Consider the following 12,541-nt stretch of genomic DNA (forward strand, 5'->3'; position numbering starts at 1 on the left):
GCCGGAGGAATATCATGGTCTGCGCACGGTCTTCAGTCGGTCCAGAACCAACTCCCTTCCTCCTCACCGGTCGTATGATTGTTGTTCTGATCTCTTCAAGAAGCGGTTTGCATCCGCTCCTATCCTTGTTGCACCTGACGTCACTAAACAGTTTATTGTTGAGGTTGACGCGTCGGGGGTGGGCGTGGGAGCCATTCTGTCCCAGCGCTCCGATACTGACGATGGGGTCCACCCTTGTGCGTATTTTTCTCATCGCCTGTCACCGTCGGAACGTAACTATGATGTGGCTAACCGCGAACTGCTCGCCATCCGTTTAGCCCTAGGCAAATGGCGACAGTGGTTGGAGGGGGCGACCGTTCCTTTTGTCGTTTGGACTGACCAAAGGAACCTTAAGTACATCCGTTCTGCCAAACGACTGAATGCGCGTCATGCTCGTTGGGCGTTGTTTTTCGCTCGTTTCGAGCTCGTTATTTCTTATTGCCCGGGTACTAAGAACACCAAGCCTCATGCTTTATCCCGTCTCTTTAGTTCTTCTGTGGCTTCTACCGATCCCGAGGGGATCCTTCCTGTTGGGCGTGTTGTCGGGTTGACAGTCTGGGGAATTGAAAGACAGGTTAAGCAAGCACTCACGCACACTGCATCGCCGCGCGCTTGTCCTAGTAACCTTCTTTTCGTTCCTGTTTCTACTCGTCTGGCTGTTCTTCAGTGGGCTCACTCTGCCAAGTTAGCTGGCCATCCCGGCGTTCGAGGTACTCTTGCTTCTATTCGCCAGCGCTTTTGGTGGCCTACTCAGGAGCGTGACACGCGCCGTTTCGTGGCTGCGTGTTCGGACTGCGCGCAGAATAAGTCTGGTAATTTTTTTTTCTGCTTCTGCTCCTGGTCTTGCTGGGTCTCAGTCTGTTCCCTGCCACCGCATCTCTCCTGGTCTTGTTCCTGCCCTTGCTGTGTCTCAGTCTGTCCCTAGTTGTTACTCTCCTGGCCTGTTTGGTCCTGTTTGCTCTAAAGCTTTCAGTTCTCTACCCGTGTCTCATTTTTTTTTTTTAGAGTAGTACCCTAGTTTCCCTTTTTATCGTTTTCCGTTACGGTCCTGAGGAGAGGAGTTGGGTTCTTTCTCGGGATGTGCTGGACCGTTTGTGATCTATGATTTCCTCCGTTGCCGCCAGTGTTCCTCCTCGAGAGCGCCAGGAGGCGCTCGGTGAGTGGGGGGGGTACTGTCATGTTTTGTCTTATATTGTCTTGTCTTTTTGCTTTCCCTTCTGTTCGTTTCCCCCTGCTGGTCTTATTAGGTTCGTTCCCTTTTTCTATCCCTCTCTCTCTCCCTCCCTCTCTCTCCTCTCTATCGTTCCGTTCCTGCTCCCAGCTGTTCCTCATTCTCCTACTCAATCATTTAGTCTTGTCACACCTGTTCCCTATCTTATCCTCTGATTAGAGTCCCTATTTCTCCCCTTGTCTTCCGTTTCTGTCCTGTCGGATCCTTGTATATTGTTTGCCGTGCTGTGTCTTGTTTCCCTCAGATGCTGCGTGTGAGCAGGTGTCTGAGTCTGCTACGGTCGGTGCCTTCCCGAGGCAACCTACAGTTTATGGTCGAGTCTCCAGTCTGTCCTCGTCACTACGAGTGGAATTAGTTTTTTATGCTTTGTTTACCGCTCCGATTTGTCTAGGAGTATTGCATATTTCCTTTACTGGAATAAAGACTCTGTTTTCGCCAAGTCGCTTTTGGGTCCTCATTCACCTGCATAACACGTACGGCTTAAAGTGGTCATTATAGACAGATACTCCAATCTCTGCTGTGGAGCTTTGCATCTCCTTCAGGGTTATCTTTGGTGTCATTGTTGCCTCTCTGATTAATACCCTCCTTGCCTGGTCTGTGATGTTTGGTGGGCGGGCCTCTCTTAGCAGGTTTGTTATGGTGCCATATTCTTTCCATTTTTTAATAATGGATTTATTGGTGCTCCGTGGGATGTTCAAAGTTTATGATATGTTTTTATAACCCAACCCTGATCTGTACTTCTCCACAACTTTGGCCCTGAAGAGCTCCTTGGTTTTAATGGTGCTTCTTGCTTAGTGATGTTGCAGACTCTGGGGCCTTTCAGAACAGGTGTATATATACTGAGATCATGTGACAGATCATGTGACACTTGCACACAGGTGGACTTTATTTAAAACTTGTTAAGGACGTGGTACCGAAGTGGGGACCACAATCAGCAGAAATGCTCAAGAGCGCCACCATAGAGGTTGATAAACCTCAAACTTTCATTAAAATTGACATACAATATACTGAATTAAAGCTACACTCGTTGTGAATCTATCCACCGAGTCAGATTTGTTAAATGCTTTTCGGGGAAAGCATGAGAAGCTATTATCTGATACCATGCACCCTCAAAAAACTGCACCGTCACCTAAAACGACAGATTTTGCGTTAGCCGTCGCAAACGAAAACGCTGAAATAAAATATAAAACATTCATTACCTTTGACGAGCTTCTTTCTTGGCACTCCTAGATGTCCCATAAACATCATTTAGGGTCTTTTTTCGATTAAATCGGTCCATATATAGCCTAGATATCGAGCTAAGAATTACGTTGCGAGTAAAGAAAAAAATTAGCATTTCATAACGTAACGTAATTTTTTTAAATTCAAAAAGTTGACGATAAACTTTCACAAAACACTTCGAAATACTTTTGTAATGCAACTATAGGTATTAGTACACGTTAATAAGCGATAAAATTGATCAGGAGATGATGTTAAATCTGTATCTTGTCCGTGTAGAAAAACATGTCTGACCAGAGGTCGACCAAAAATCAGGGCGGAGCCATCAGGGAAGATGTTCCCTTGTTTGGGTTAGACCAAGAATCAATTGCGAATCAAATGACATGACTCTAGACACCCTGTGGAAGCTGTAGGCAATGTAAACTCGGCTCTATTTAATTCGGTTCACTTTTAACAATTGCCTGTAGTCGCGGAAGGATATATTTTTCCATTTTCAGTGAACAGATTTCCATGCACTTTTGGATGAAACGCCCGTTCTGTAAATGCCACAGACGTGATTTAAACAGTTTTGGAAACGTCTGAGTGTTTTCTATCCACACATACTAATCATATGCATGTACTATATTCCTGGCATGAATAACAGGGCGCTGAAATGTTGCGCGATTTTTAACAAAAAGCTGCGAAAAGCTGCATGAATTTTCAACTTCTTAACTAATTAGGTAATTGGTTAAACCAGATCTTATTTAGTTATTTTTTTTCATTTCACTTCACCAATTTGGACTAGTTTGTATGTCCATTAAATTAAATCCAAATGTACATCTATTTAAATTACAGGTTGTAATGCAACAAAATAGGAAAACAATGCCAAGAGGGGTAAAGGCACTGTATTTATATTTCTGACAACTTTCACTTTTACTTCACTACATTCCTAATGAAAATAATGTACTTTTTACTCCATACATTTTCCCTGACACCCAGAAGAACTCGTTACATTTTGACAGAAATTGTCAAATTCACGCACATATCAAGAAAACATCACTGGTCATCCCTACTGCCTCCAATGCTTTGTTTGTAAATTAATGTCTGAGTGTTGGAGTGTGCCCCTGGCTACCCGTAAAGTTTTAAAAAACAATACAATTCTGCTGTCTGGTTTGCATAACAAACTCAGCAAAAAAATAAACGTCCTCTCACTGTCAATTGCGTTTATTTTCAGCAAACTTAACATGTGTAAATATTTATATGAACATAACAAGATTCAACAACTGAGACATAATCTGAATAAGATCCACAGACATGTGACTAACACAAATTGAATAATGTGTTCCTGAACAAAGGGGAGGTCAAAATCAAAAGTAACAGTCAGTATCTGGTGTGGCCACTAGCTGCATTAAGTACTGCAGTGCATCTCCTCCTCATGGACTGCACCAGATTTTCCAGTTCTTGCTGTGAGATGTTACCCCACTCTTCTACCAAGGCACTTGCAAGTTCCCAGACATTTCTGGGGGGAATGACCCTAACCCTCACCCTCCGATCCAACAGGTCCCAGAAGTGCTCAATGGGATTGAGATCCGGGCTCTTCGCTGGCCATGGCAGAACACTGACATTCCTGTCTTGCAGGAAATCACACACAGAACGAGCAGTATGGCTGGTGGCATTGTCACGCTGGAGGGTCATGTCAGGATGAGCCTGCAGGAAGGGTACCACATGAGGGAGGAGGACGTCTTCCCTGTAATGCACAGCATTGAGATTGCCTGCAATGACAACATGCTCAGTCCGATGATGCTGTGACACACTGCCCCAGACCATGACGGTCCCTCCACCTCCAAATCGATCCCGCTCCAGAGTACAGGCCTCGGGTGTAACGCTCATTTCTCCGAGGATATACACAAATCCGACCATCACCCCTGGGCATCTTTCTTTTGGTGTTTTTCAGAGTCAGTAGACAGTCCTCTTTAGTGTCCTAAGTTTTCATAACTGTGATCTTAATTGCCTACCGTCTGTAAACTGTTAGTGTCTTAACGACCATTCCACAGGTGCATGTTCATTAATTGTTTATGGTTCATTGAACAAGCATGGAAAACAGTGTTTAAACCCTTTTACAATGAAGATCTGTGAAGTTATTTGGATTTTTACTAATAATCTTTGAAAGACAGGGTCCTGAAAAATTTGAATTTATTGTAAGGAATTTGAAATTATTAATACTTTTACTTTTACGTTTGAAACTTAAGTATTTTTAAAATCAAATACTTTTAGACTTAACTCAACTAATATTTTACTGGGTGACTCACTTACCTGAGTCATTTTCTATTAAGGTATCTTTTATTTTACTCAAGTATGACATTTGAGTACTTTTTCCACCACTGGATATAAAGCATGTCAGTGTCCATAAAATATTTAATTAAACCTTTGCCTCAATAGCAAAACAGTTGATAAGAAGAGTTGAGACAGGGGCAGTTGTGCTTGAGAAGGTCACTGAAATAGTGAGGGAAATGACACTTTCAGGATACGTATTATTGGCCAGTCGTGATACATGGTCTTTGTTGGTGTGTTGCTGCAGCAGGGTCTGAATGAGTGTGATTAAAAGCCTGCTGGGTGGATTCCTGCCTGGAGGCATGGCCTGAGGAACACCACGGGTTTTACATCAACCAATTGATGGCTGCTGCCGGAAGCCTCCTCTTTCCACTCACAACAATATTGACAAATGCTCAGACTGCATTGACAAGAGTGTGTAAAATCTTGTTGCCCGTCGCTATCGAATAGTCTCCTGGCAGACAGTGCATGGGAAGTCCCAGTGGTAGTGTAGCGAGCGGCCATGTTGGATGACTCACCAGAAACACTGACCCCTGACTCTGCTGCATGCCCAACCTCTTTGGAACAAAGGTGAGATTCAGGCTGTTTTGATACTTAGGGTTACATTTACATTTACATTTAAGTCATTTAGCAGACGCTCTTATCCAGAGCGACTTACAAATTGGTGCATTCACCTTATGACATCCAGTGGGACAGTCACTTAACAATAGTGCATCTAAAACGTAGGGGGTGGGGTGAGAGGGATTACTTAACCTATCCTAGGTATTCCTTAAAGAGGTGGGGTTTCAGGTGTCTCCGGAAGGTGGTGATTGACTCCGCTGTCCTGGCGTCGTGAGGGAGTTTGTTCCACCATTGGGGGGCCAGGGCAGCGAACAGTTTTGACTGGGCTGAGCGGGAGCTGTACTTCCTCAGTGGTAGGGAGGCGAGCAGGCCAGAGGTGGATGAACGCAGTGCCCTTGTTTGGGTGTAGGGCCTGATCAGAGCCTGGAGGTACTGAGGTGCCGTTCCCCTCACAGCTCCGTAGGCAAGCACCATGGTCTTGTAGCGGATGCGAGCTTCAACTGGAAGCCAGTGGAGAGAACGGAGGAGCGGGGTGACGTGAGAGAACTTGGGAAGGTTGAACACCAGACGGGCTGCGGCGTTCTGGATGAGTTGAAGGGGTTTAATGGCACAGGCAGGGAGCCCAGCCAACAGCGAGTTGCAGTAATCCAGACGGGAGATGACAAGTGCCTGGATTAGGACCTGCGCCGCTTCCTGTGTGAGGCAGGGTCGTACTCTGCGGATGTTGTAGAGCATGAACCTACAGGAACGGGCCACCGCCTTGATGTTAGTTGAGAACGACAGGGTGTTGTCCAGGATCACGCCAAGGTTCTTGGCGCTCTGGGAGGAGGACACAATGGAGTTGTCAACCGTGATGGCGAGATCATGGAACGGGCAGTCCTTCCCCGGGAGGAAGAGCAGCTCCGTCTTGCCGAGGTTCAGCTTGAGGTGGTGATCCGTCATCCACACTGATATGTCTGCCAGACATGCAGAGATGCGATTCGCCACCTGGTCATCAGAAGGGGGAAAGGAGAAGATTAATTGTGTGTCGTCTGCATAGCAATGATAAGAGAGACCATGTGAGGTTATGACAGAGCCAAGTGACTTGGTGTATAGCGAGAATAGGAGAGGGCCAAGAACAGAGCCCTGGGGGACACCAGTGGTGAGAGCGCGTGGTGAGGTATTGTATTCACCATGCTGTGATTGCGTTTCGCCCCTGTCCTGTCGTGTTTTTGCCGTGAGACAGATTCTCGCCACGCCACCTGGTAGGAGCGACCTGTCAGGTAGGACGCAATCCAAGCGTGGGCCGCGCCGGAGATGCCCAACTCGGAGAGGGTGGAGAGGAGGATCTGATGGTTCACAGTATCGAAGGCAGCCGATAGATCTAGAAGGATGAGAGCAGAGGAGAGAGAGTTAGCTTTAGCAGTGCGGAGCGCCTCCGTGATACAGAGGAGAGCAGTCTCAGTTGAATGACTAGTCTTGAAACCTGACTGATTTGGATCAAGAAGGTCATTCAGAGAGAGATAGCGGGAGAGCTGGCCAAGGACAGCACGTTCAAGAGTTTTGGAGAGAAAAGAAAGAAGGGATACTGGTCTGTAATTGTTGACATCGGAGGGATCGAGTGTAGGTTTTTTCAGAAGGGGTGCAACTCTCGCTCTCTTGAAGACGGAAGGGACGTAGCCAACGGTCAGGGATGAGTTGATGAGCGAGGTGAGGTAAGGGAGAAGGTCTCCGGAAATGGTCTGGAGAAGAGAGGAGGGGATAGGGTCAAGCGGGCAGGTTGTTGGGCGGCCGGCCGTCACAAGACGCGAGATTTCATCTGGAGAGAGAGGGGAGAAAGAGGTCAGAGCACAGGGTAGGGCAGTGTGAGCTACTCTCAGTCTGGTTTCTCCTCTGCTGCATGGTTAGAAACGGCTGAAAGCTCAGGGAAACAGATGGAGCTTTACCATGAAGAGCCCGAGTCACCTGAGTGCATGCTCACCCTCAGACAAATATTTACAAGGACCTCGCTTACATCACACTCATTTCTTCAGCAGGTACGGTATGTCTTTCATGACACATTTATTAATAAAGTGAACATGCTGTTGGAAGGTTTCTTTGTTCAATATTTAGTCCAACGTGCGAACTCCCATTCCAGTTTTAACCAGGTTCTTACAAATGGTCCCAAAAGACATACCATGACGTAACATGATTGTAAATTGGGAGTGATTGTGTGCTTGGTATAAAATTAAGATATGGATGATGAATGTTTGAATCAATACTGAAACAAACATGAATGTTTGTCTTGTCCCTGTGCTCCCATGCTATTCGCCCTGCTGGTCTTATTTGGTTCTTTCCTCCTATCCCTCTCTCTCCCCTCCTCTCTCACTCTTCGCTGAATCAATACTGAAACAAACAATTTAAGCTACTGTGTGTCCACTACATTTCTCTTTTTGAAGTGAACATTCTACAATATAATCTCTTTGTAGAACCAACAAGCCTTGTGTATTGATGGTCCTGGGTATATAAGCTGCATGTGTTTGTTTCCTTCTACTTTTACAGTGTCCTGCTTGACACAAATATTTTCAGAAAATGTGTTGAACATGTACTGTCTGGGCTACTACAGTACATTCTACACTATATGATGCCCCAAAACAGAAGAAAAAATAGATATGAAGTCTAATTTAAGCAGAGTCCTAATTAGTCTTAAACTAACAATGCATCCGGTCTGGATATAAACACTTGCAATGTGATCTTTACTCAGTGTGTGCCTTATTACAAAACGTAGAGTGAGTAAACTTAATTCCCAAAACTACTATGAATGTCTTACAATTCTGTATTTTCCCTATGATAAGTCATGGGAGCATGAACTGTTACATTTTGATGCCTACTGTAGTCTTCATGTCATTAAGTTGTGTTCATTGTCTCACTACTAGGATAAGACATGATATTGAACAGTCAGTCCAAGAGAACCACTTTGTCCCTCACAGATTTGTATTTAATGGAGAATGATTGATATCAAAATGACAATAAGAATTGAAAGATGTTTTCAAGATGCCTCAGAAGAAGGTCAAAAACACAATTACAATCATAATGACACTGCCATAGCCTGCTATTTCTAAATCACGAGAACTAAAAATATCAAATATTAAACACACACCATGCTCCAAGTACTACTGATTCAATGACATAAATGTCCTCAGTTTGAAAGCTTAACTGAGGCGCTAAATGTTACCCCTGCGCCCAGTTATCATTCCCTAATCATCCCCTCCATGGACAGGCTCTGCCCACCCTGCCTGGGTCCCTGTAATTTGGCTTCCCAGCAGCTCTGGAGAGAAGCCTGGACCAATGGATTGCTGTAGTGGCCCGGCACCAAGTCCTTAGCCTCTATTTACAGACCACAAATAGTACAGCACCTGCCTTTTAAACACACCCCCTGCTCTCCATCCATGGATGTAGAATTCCAACCCCTTCGCTCTCCTCACTGACTCTGTTACTATCACATAGGATCATGGTGTTATTTGGGAGTGATTGTGGGAGTGATTGACGTACATTTTGTGTTTTTGAAATCCAAGTAATGACTTATTGACGCTATGTTTCCGAAGCCAGCCCTCTTTCCCCACACAGGAGGTGTCAAAGATCTTCTGGCACTATGCACCTTCAGGAAGTCCAGTAGGGTACTCTCTCCCATTTCTTACAATACCTTGACAAATTTGAAATGAACTGGCTTTTTGAAAGGAACAATCCCATACTGTATTTAAGCCATTCCTGTAAGAAAATGTTTAACATTGAGACAGAAGCCTCAGCCCAAAATGGCCACTCAGGCAAGCAGAGCTACAGTAGTTTAGTGCTCAGGTGGAACCAGGTTGATGCTTAACACATTTAAGCATTGTGGATTTGTTTTTATAAGCTCATTAAAGTCCCTATTTTTGGCAGCTTATGCTTAATTAAAGGCAAACCGCTTTAGTTGTAATTTTGCAGATGCACTACTGCCATGGCCATGCTGGAAAGAACTGGACGCAGGGCTTTGAGATGTAAGCAACTGGCTGGCAATGCATAAAGATGAGCGAGAGGAACAGGGAATGGAGAAAACTCTCTACATTTCCCAGAGAACAACTTTATTGATAGCCATAAAACATTCTAAGAGTTCCCCATGTTTTGTTTATTTTGCTTAAATAGTACAAGTCTGCCTGCTGGTAGCCTACACGTTAAAGTCACTGCATTACTCATGCACTTTGGAGGCACTATTTGAGATATAATGAGGACACTGTGGAATATATGTTTGTCACCATTTAGGGAAACATGTAGGTGTTGAACAGAAGATGTGTCTGTGGGAAGTTGTTAAAGATATTCATTTAAGGACAAACCTGAAAGTCACTGTGTGTGGCACTCTGGTGTCCAGGGAGTGTTGCTCAGAAAGCTCTGGAGGAGTTTCACCCAGCTGACCTTGACATATTTTCTGAATGAACAACATGGTTTTTCCACATGGCCTTAAGGCTTAACACAGTGGAATGGTTGGCATATGCTGCTGCCTGCATGTCAGCACCGTACGCTGTCTTGGAGCACTGTCCTGTTTTACTGTGACACCCCCATAAGTTATTGACGATGCGGTCTGGCAGATGCCTCCTGGTAGTTCTCTTAAATCAGGATTGTAAAACATGAGAGGCCAACATGGTCCTGCGTGTGCAGACACCTATGTCTGCCTATATGTCCCAGACAGCAGAGCCGTTGGATGCTCCTGTTTACTCTGCAGCCGTTAGCCTCCGGATAAAGTTTACATATATGAAATTATAATTAAAGCAATAGACCTGAAAGAGAATGCTCCCATTAAAAGATCATAACAATTGCCTGATGATGACAGTAGATGAATACATGCAGACAGGACAAAGTTTGCTTTGTTATTGTGTAAAACTTGCAAGAGAGTGTGACAGACAACAAGCATCTAAATTGAATGTAGTACTAGTGGCACAGGTTCTTTGAATGAATACATCTCTGTAGCCAGTCTTCAATAGACGGCTAAATACATTCCATATGTGCAGAGGCAGACTTTAGTGAGACAGACAACACAATGAGCAAGCACATTCCAGTGAATCCCCTCATGTCATTTATCGTTATACCCCAGACTCCTGACTTTTCTGTCAATACTTCATGACACTAGGCACAGGCTCAAGATAAGACATCAGTCTGTGATCCCTCTGATTCATCTAATTGGTCTGCTGTGAACAGAGATGCAGTAGCCAGAAATACTGTCAGCATCTAAGTGAAGGCACACATTTAATAATAGGATACAATACCGCTTTATCTCTATGTTTTAATCTCATCAACAATGTTCTCCTTTGGAGTTTACCTTTGGTAACGTCATTAGCGCAATTTTATGCAAGATTAGGCATGTAATTATGTGTTAAATATGAGAGGTGAGCAAATCACAGGGCTAATGAAGCCATCTCTGCTAATGGGACACTATGGACACTAGTGATGCAACATAGCTAATCATCCTGCTACTATACTAGGAGGCAACAGGTTGTCCTTTTAAATTAGATGCATTGTTTTCTACATTTGCTCTGACTCAACAGCAGGCATATAAGGTGCATACTAATTACAGTGTGTAGTGTACTGTGCACATTCTGTTCATCTCATGTACAGTATAACTTCCCCTCTTGATGAACTTGTCAACAATTGACCTTTCATAAAGACAGAGCTCATATGCAGGACTGTCCCTAATAAACACACTGCTAAATAGATTCTCCTATGTGCCACACCAGACATCCGGCAGGTAGTTCGGTGAGAGTAGTGCAATAACCTGTTCTCGTTTCAATGTGTCAGGGCTCCAAAAGGCAGCATTAGCACGTAGCTTGGCTAAAGACACAGTGACAAAGTGGTACGCCCCCTCAATCTGCTTCCAGGCATCCCCTGACTAGTGTGTGGAGCCATCAAGCAACAGTGTTTATTTAGAGAGAACCCTATTGAATGTAGAGAGAGCACGGCTACATGTACTGCTTGGTTTGAAAGTTAGAAATTCAATGTCTGATATTTTACTTATTTATACAAGTTTTAATCTGTAATCACTGTGCTTCATCGAATAGCACAACCAGAATGAGCTGGATTGCAGGTGAGATTACATTAAAGTACATGGTGCAAGTCATAAATGCCTTGCAGAATATAGCATTTGTGAAGATTTTCATAGACCTGCGACCTTGAGCATGCAGGCTTTCTATGATTACATAATAATATATTTATTGTTACAGTAACCTCAACATGTGGCCATGATGTGTTACTCATTTTAAAGATGAATAAATACTGTTACACTCGTTTGTAAGATATCCTTAACTGTAGGCTATTTACTATATTACAAAGGTAATATTGAGTTTGGTTGTGTTTGGTTGACAATGCAACCAAATATCAACATATGAAGAAGATTTATCTTCTGCTTGGATAGTTCCATCTGTGCCACTGACCCTGGCTTTAATTCCAGTTTGTCCACAAATTAATCATTGATATGTTGGATTCACGTCTCCATTTCAACCAAACAAGTTCAAGAATTAGACTAAATCAAGTCAAACTTTAAACACAGTTTAATTTAGTCCCCCTCCCCACATCATTATGATATATGATTGAAAAGGTATGTATGTATACGTTTCCTTTGCTCTGTTAATTAAACCTACCCTTTGGAATGACTTTGATAGCAACAGTGCATCTATTAAGTGGAGATATCTCAACCGTCATTCTCACGATAGCACATTGGTAATAGTCAGTGACACATATCAAAACTAAGCAGGGCTGGGCTTGGTTAAAACCCTGGATGGGTGACCAAAAGGATAGCTGTAGATAGATGACCAACGCTCCAATAAGAGGTGCTGCCTAGCCTGTAGTTTTTTTCTCATAGTGGATATTACGTTGAGGATCTGACTTTGTTTCAAAGGTAGGAATTTAACATCTTATGAGGTTTGTCTATGTTGAAAATTGGTTACCATAATGATATAACCCTGTGTTTGAAAAAAAAAAAACAACAGTTGATTACTTTTTTCAAATCCAATGTATTTTCCACCTAGATTCTACATCACAATACTTTGACAAATTACGTTGAAACAACGTTGATATAACCAGTTTGTACCAGTGGGCACTTACCACTATTAGGGCAACAATTAAGAAGTTTAAAAACACTGGAAAAGTGTTAAACCTGCCTAGTATTGGATGCAAGTTTATCTTTCCCCCATGCACAGTGAG

The 12,541-nt window shown here is 43.6% G+C and overlaps 1 protein-coding gene across 1 annotated transcript in view; it reads left to right on the top strand.

Moving 5' to 3' along the window:
- Positions 1–12,541, top strand: part of LOC124037077 (calcium-activated potassium channel subunit beta-2-like) — a 36,597-nt gene that overhangs the window by 9,074 nt on the left and 14,982 nt on the right. The gene's annotated exons all lie outside the window — the stretch shown is intronic.

The sequence above is a fragment of the Oncorhynchus gorbuscha genome, linkage group LG06, assembly GCF_021184085.1.
Source record: "Oncorhynchus gorbuscha isolate QuinsamMale2020 ecotype Even-year linkage group LG06, OgorEven_v1.0, whole genome shotgun sequence".
NCBI classification, from domain to species: domain Eukaryota; kingdom Metazoa; phylum Chordata; class Actinopteri; order Salmoniformes; family Salmonidae; genus Oncorhynchus; species Oncorhynchus gorbuscha.